General features: G+C 38.7%; 1 long non-coding RNA gene across 3 annotated transcripts in view; it reads left to right on the plus strand.

The window, feature by feature from the left end:
• Positions 1-7,500, plus strand: part of LOC135109118 (uncharacterized) — a 187,939-nt gene that overhangs the window by 34,902 nt on the left and 145,537 nt on the right. For all 3 annotated transcript variants that reach the window (XR_010272582.1, XR_010272580.1, XR_010272581.1), the window contains exon 2: positions 3,254-3,407. This is a non-coding gene — a long non-coding RNA (uncharacterized LOC135109118). The remainder of the gene's footprint in view (positions 1-3,253; positions 3,408-7,500) is intronic.

Here is a 7,500-nt window from a genome sequence, read left to right on the forward strand (position 1 = left end):
AGTTTTTATTTTTTTTTATATTTTTTTTTTAAGGGACTACTACGTGTTAGCTTAATGTTTTCTTGTTGATTATCTTCTTATGGTCTAGTGTTTTTGTTTTCGTATTGTTCGTCTTCCTGTTTGAGTGTTTGCAATAAGTGTTGACATGGAATAAAACTGCTTCACACTTCTTCTACAACTCTTTTACTACTCTGGCTTCTTCTCAGCTTAATGAAGTGGTTCTGTTCACAGGTACATTATAATTTAGAAAGATAACACTCATTGCAAAGATTATCTATTAGTTACTGTTTTTTTTTTCTGGATTTAGGTAAGAAATAAAACTGCGTAGTGTCTCTCAAATAAAACAAGTATCATTAGCAGTGAAAGGGTTAAGGCAACGAACATGAGCGTGTATATGTAATGAAACTGGAAAAAAAAGGTGATTGCAGTTATTATGATTCAATAGTAATGAAGGATTATGTAGCACAAAAAGTAAAAAAATAAATAAATAAAAAATAAGGATTAGTACAGACCTGGGAAGTGATGGAATGACATACGAGAAACATTCTTCCACTCACCTCAACTGTATTTCCTTCAATGTTAACCTGTTCAGTACTACAGAGAGCTTCCAGAGAGCTTCCAAACTTCATCACATCATATATCATTCTTTATTTTATTTTATCGTCTTATGTAAAAGGGGTCCTGGCCAAGGGCAACAAAAAGACGGCAAAAAGAAAAGAAAGAAAAAAAAAAGGCCCACTGAGAATGCTAGTCATAAAAGAGAATTGTGTAAAAGGAATATCTAAAATTATGAAGAGTGTGATGAAACAATAGAGTAAATAAGATACGGTTGTGCTGAGTGAGTAACTACATAGATAACTCTGATAACGATGAGTATCACCCTTAATCCTTTCACTCCTAAATAATTTCTTTTCCGGCAATTACATGTAAATCTATAGACTGTTATTTTTGTACTTGTACCTTGAATAGTTCTCTAGCCCTGAAGAAATAATAAATAAAAAATAAATAAATAACCTAGTTTCTTTCATTTTTCTCTCTTTCTGTCATTTTTCTCACTGTTCTGGATGCTAATGGGTGACCGTAGCAGTGAAAGGGTGAACTTAAATTCCTCTGACACCTTGCCTATAATGAGATCGATGCCGTGGTGCTCAAAGGGTGAAGTCACGTGATGTGCAAGAGTGTATCAGTACTTTTTTTTTTTTAAGATTAGTTGATTTAGCAGGTCAGAGAATACACAGTTAACAAAAGACAATAGAATAAACACAGTGAAGGTGAATTTGTTGACCTTTGGCTAAAACTATACCTGTATTTACCTGAGGGTGTTTAAATGGCCTAGGTGTGTGTGTGTGTGTGTGTGTGTGTGTGTGTGTGTGTGTGTGTGTGTGTGTGTGTGTGTGTGTGTGTGTGTACTATATACATTTCACGCAGTAACTGTACCAATATACTGTTATACATCACCACCACCACCACCACCACCACCACCACCACCACCACCACCACCACCACCACCACCACCACCACCACCACCACCAGTCTATAAAACCATTGCATAGGAGAGGCCATTCCTAACCTGCACTCACCTCTGTAACCTGTGAGGGTGTGAGGGGTATGGCGGGGACTGGTTAAGCCAATACCACGCCGCACTGCCATGGGACTTCCTTGTTGGTAATACTGTCTTCAATATTCATTTATGTATTAATTTACTTATTGTTTTTTGTGTTTTGCATCGAAACTGAAGACAAACGAAGACTACCTGAGACGAAATAGAGGAAGTAGTTGTAATACCCCACTAAAAAAAAAAGAGAGAGAGAAAAAAATATACGTTTTCCTTTCTCCCTTAAAAAAAAAATACAGTAACTCGAATAACTAACAAAAATAAAATAAAGAAAATGCAGTATGATCTAGAAACTGCTCCTGGAAGATTCTGGAACCAAAAATAAGGAACAGCATGAGAAAAAAAAAAAAAAAGGCACGTTAATTGAGAATTTACCGAACCTTGGAATACTTAGCATAACTTGAGCATCGTGACCCAGGTGGAGGAATGCCTTAAGGAGGATCCAGGAGTGTCGTAAAGAGGATCAGAGTGTTGTTAATAGGATCGAATTATAAAGAGGATCGGAAAGTGTTGTTAATAAGATTGAGGTGTTGCTTATAGGATTGCAGAGTGTTGTAAAGAGGATCACGGTGTTGTGAAGAGAATCAGAAGTGTTGTGAAGAGGATCAGTGTTGTAATGAGGATGTAGGAGTGTTGTGAAGAGGATCAGTGTTGTGAATCAGTGTTGTAAATAATAATGATATAAAAGAGGACCAGTGTTGTAAAGAGGATCAAATAATATTGCTTGTTGTTCTTCCTCATGGGGTGTTATTGTTTGTTTGGGCATTCAGGTGTTGAAGAGAGAGAGAGAGAGAGAGAGAGAGAGAGAGAGAGAGAGAGAGAGAGAGAGAGAGAGAGAGAGAGAGAGAATTTCTGCCATTAATCATTCTTTATCGCTCTCTTCATTCTTCTCATCTTCCTGAGAGAGAGAGAGAGAGAGAGAGAGAGAGAGAGAGAGAGAGAGAGAGAGAGAGAGAGAGAGAGGGGGTTAAAGGTCTCGTTATTCAGGGTTATGGAAAGATTTATTTTACTTAACACTAAAGATGTGATTTCTATGCTTACTTTATTATGCATTAATTTAAACTTCTAGGATTCTCTCTCTCTCTCTCTCTCTCTCTCTCTCTCTCTCTCTCTCTCTCTCTCTCTCTCTCTCTCTCTCTCTCTCTCTCTCTCTCTCTCTCTCTCTCTCTCTCTCTCAAGTTATGGAGTCTCGCTTTTCCTTTTTATTTTTCTAGTTTGCCTTTTCTTTGTTATTTATCTTTTCTTGTGCCTCCTCCTTCTCCTCCTCCTCCTCCTCCTCCTCCTCCTCCTCCTCCTCCTCCTCCTCCTCCTCCTCCTCCTCCTCCTCCTCATTATCATCATAATCTCTTTCTTCTCACCGTCGTCATCACCAGTGTTTTATGTTTACCATTTTTTGCCTCCCCTTCGACTAATCTTCCTCGTTTCAACTTTTTCTTTTTTTTATCGTGTTTCTTTTTCTTCCATGTTTTTTTTTCCGTTTTCTTCTTCCCATTTTCATATTTTTAGGCTAAACTTGCGGGGTGGCTCAGGAAATCCTCCTCATTAACGGTTTTTAAATTTTCTTTGTGTTTTCCTTTTTTTTTCCTTTTTTTTTCTTTTTACACTCATCTTATTTTCCTTCCCATTTTCTTCCCCCAGGTGGTGAGGGCGTCCTGATGTAAGAAGTAGTGCTGGTGGTTGCGCCCTTCTCTACGCCACCACTTCGACCACTACCTTCACCACCACGACCTCCATCATCTCCCGCTTCTCCTTCTGCGCCTCCGCCTCCTCCTCCTCCTCCGCCTCCACCTCTGTGAGTATCTCAGAGGAGTTTGTAAAGGGCTTCTAGGCTTGTCAGTGTTTGTTATCTTGTTTGTCCTTGTTTGTGTGTGTGTTTGTGCTGGGTAGGTGTTTGTGGTGTGTTTGTTAAGTGTGCTTGTTTGTCTGTGTGTCTGATTGTCTGGCGCTCTCTCTGTATGGCAGTGCGCTTGTCTCTTTTATCTCTCTCTCTCTCTCTCTCTCTCTCTCTCTCTCTCTCTCTCTCTCTCTCTCTCTCTCTCTCTCTCTCATTCTTTTTTCTTGTTTTCTTTTTCTTTCTCTTTTCGTTCATAGCTTTGTTTCATTTTTTTCATTTTATCTCCCTCTGGTCTAGTTACGGTTTTTTCTCTTGTTACTTCTTTCTTTCTTTCTTTCTTTCTTTCTTTCTTTCTTTCTTTCTTTCTTTCTTTCTTTCTTTCTTCTTCTTCTTCTTCTTCTTCTTCTTCTTCTTCTTCTTCTTCTTCTTCTTCTTCTTCTTCTTCTTCTTCTTCTTCTTCTTCTTCTTCTTCTTCTTCTTCTTCTTCTTCTTCTTCTTCTTCTTCTTCTTCTTCTTCTTCTTCTTCTTCTTCTTCTTCTTCTTCTTCTTCTTCCTCCTCCTCCTCCTCCTCCTCCTCCTCCTCCTCCTCCTCCTCCTCCTCCTCCTCCTCCTCCTCCTCCTCCTCCTCCTCCTCCTCCTCATCTCTTCTTTCTTCGCACCCTATCCCATCCATCTTCCTCCCCCTCCTTATTATCATATTCACAGCCTCTTCCTTTTTTCCCCCCTCGCACATTTCATCTTACCTTCACCCATTTGCTTCGTCCATCCTTCCTTCCTTCCTTCCTTCCTTCCCCTTCTTTCTTCCTTTCCCACGTCCAGTTTTTTTTTTCCCTCCTAGCACAGGAAACCACATCATTTCATTTTTCCCCCAGACTCTCTCCTGTTTTATTTATTTATTTATTTATTTTTTTATTATTTTTTTCCACGTACTGACTCGAGGTTATTAAGTTAAGTTAGGTTAAGAGTAAAATCTTAGAGGTGATGTGGGAGTGTTGCTGTTGCGGGGAAGTTTGTGTGGTGGATACGTGGGTTGGGTTTGCGAGTGGTTTATTAAGTTTTATTTAGAGTTTATTTAGTTGAGTTAGGGTAGGTTAGGTATTGGTTGTTTCTGTGCAGTTTCGTAGTTTAGGTTCATTTGGCGTAAGGTTGTCAAAATAGGGTAGGTGAGGGGTAAGGTTAGGTTCAGGAGTGGTGTTCTAGTCGTTTAGTTAGGTTTATTTAGGGTAGGTAAGGAATATGTGTGTTTCTGTGGAGTTAGGTTAGGTTAAGTTAGGTTCATTCAGTATAAGGTTGTGCAAATAGGGTAGGTAAGATGTTAAGTTTGGATATGTTTGGTGGGTTAGGTTAGGTTAGGTTCATTGAGTTTAAGGTTGGTCAGGTAAGGTTAGGTTCATTCAGTATAAGGTTAGGTTAGGTTAGGTTAGGTTCATTGAGTTTAAGGTTGGTCAGGTAAGGTTAGGTTCATTCAGTATAAGGTTAGGTTAGGTTAGGTTAGGTTAGGTTAGGTTAGGTTAGGTTAGGTTCATTGAGTTTAAGGTTGGTCAGGTAAGGTTAGGTTCATTCAGTATAAGGTTAGGTTAGGTTAGGTTCATTGAGTTTAAGGTTGGTCAGGTAAGGTTAGGTTCATTCAGTATAAGGTTAGGTTAGGTTAGGTTAGGTTAGGTTCATTGAGTTTAAGGTTGGTCAGGTAAGGTTAGGTTCATTCAGTATAAGGTCTAAATAGGATAGGTGAGGGGTTAAGTTTGGATGTGTTAGGTGGGATTCTCTCTGACTGATTTGCTTGGTTAGATATTTCAGGTAAGTTTGTATGGAGTCAGGGAGGTAAAGCTAGGTTAATTCATTATATATTAGTTTATTTAGGGTAGGTGGGAGATTAAGTTTGGGTGTGTTACGTGGGTGGTGGCAAGATGCAGCGGACAGAGGTAACAAAATCGTACGCGGCGCCAGCCCTTGAACGGATGTAGATGAAAAGAGAGGAAAGAAGAGGAGAAAAAGAGCGAAAAATACAAAAAAAAGAGGAGAAAAAGAGAAACGAAGAAGAATTAGAGAACAAGAACACGAACTAAAGGATTAACCAAGAGAAGAACTAGAATAATCAGAAAGAAAGAACACCAAAACAACAACAACACCAAAACAACAACAACACCAAAACAACAACAACAACAACAAGGATAAAAAAGGAGGGATGACAATGGCTGCGTGGTACTAGCTAAAGGATTGATGAATGAGGATGAGGATGCAGTGAAGTTACGTAGGATGATTTGTAACTCACTATTGTCCTCTGCTGAAGTCACATGCCAAAGGAAGGAATTCACGAGGAAACAATCTGGGAAAGAAAGAAGCAAGACAACACGTAACCCTTTCACCGCGGTATGCAGCAATTCACAACACTGGAAACAATGTGAGGAGTCTTTATAAGCGTCTACAGGAAATAATGAATAGATGTTGTAATATTTTCAGCCAGTACAGTGCTTAAATGTGGCTGTAGGGTAAGAAAAGTTGTCTCAGAGTGGTTAGTGGTTAAGGAAAGATGCGCCAAATACTGTAGCAGTGAAAGGATTAAACGGGGAAAGACAGAAACATAGAAATGCATAAATAATCAAAGAAAAGCAGATGAATATTAAAAGATACAAACAGGGAAACTGTTTAAGAATAAAAAAAAAGATCAAGAAGGAAACGTGGAATTAATGAATAAATATGAGAAACATACATAGACAGTGAAAGAAAGGAAGAAATACAACTCGTAAATTTAAAAGAAACATTTGAAAATAAGTGAGAATAAGTAGATTAATAGATGAAGAGGTAGGTAGGTAGAGAGATAGATAGACAGATAGGTAAATAGCTAGATGAATGTATAAATAAACTAAATATATGATTAAAGAGGATGTCAACAAAAACAGATAATAGAAAAAACTAATAGAACTTTCGGAAAAAAAGGAAAAGAAAAAAAGTATGAAAAAAAAGAGAACAAGTATGAAGAAATTAAACATAACAAACCAATAAAACACGTCAACTACTAAAAGGAAATAAAATAAAAAGCATCTGCATGGAATTAATTCAAAGCGTCATACATAATTAAAACATGAATTCCTGGCCCTCTCAGCTTACAGCCTCCCTTGTAGCCCGACCCGTGATGCATGAGTCACCTGATGTATACGTGTGTGTGTGTGTGTGTGTGTGTGTGTGTGTGTGTGTGTGTGTGGGGCTATCTGTCTGTCTGTGTGAAAGAGAGACGTGCCTCACAACACACACACACACACACACACACACACACACACACACACACACACACACACACACACACACACACACACACACACACACACACACACACACACATACGGAAGATATTATTATTTTGTTTTATGTTTGCTTATTAATTTATTTTTTTATATTAACGTGCTTTTTTTTCTCTTGTTTTTATATTTGACGCTCTGGTGTGTGTGTGTGTGTGTGTGTGTGTGTGTGTGTGTGTGTGTGTGTGTGTGTGTGTGTGTGTGTGTGTGTGTGTGTGTGTGTGTGTGTGTGTGTGTGTGTGTGTACATATATTTGCAATTTTACATCCACATATTTTTGCGGGTTTATATTATCATTTTGCAACACACACACACACACACACACACACACACACACACACACACACACACACACACACACACACACACACACACACACACACACACACACACACACACACACAGTTATCTAACCTCCTTATGTATTAAGTGTACTCGTATATATCGATGCATAAACACACTCTCTCTCTCTCTCTCTCTCTCTCTCTCTCTCTCTCTCTCTCTCTCTCTCTCTCTCTCTCTCTCTCTCTCTCTCTCTCTCTCTCTCTCTCTCTCTCTCTCAGGTTTCAATTGCCTGCTTGAACGTGACATTATTATGATCACGTCGCATGTTAATTTACTACTACTACTACTACTACTACTACTACTACTACTACTACTACTACTACTACTACTACTACTACTACTAAACATGCTGTCTTTTTATATTTAGAATCTCCCTTCTAGACGATTGTAAGAGAGAGAGAGAGAGAGAG

This window comes from Scylla paramamosain, chromosome 18 (genome assembly GCF_035594125.1).
Source record: "Scylla paramamosain isolate STU-SP2022 chromosome 18, ASM3559412v1, whole genome shotgun sequence".
NCBI lineage: Eukaryota > Metazoa > Arthropoda > Malacostraca > Decapoda > Portunidae > Scylla > Scylla paramamosain.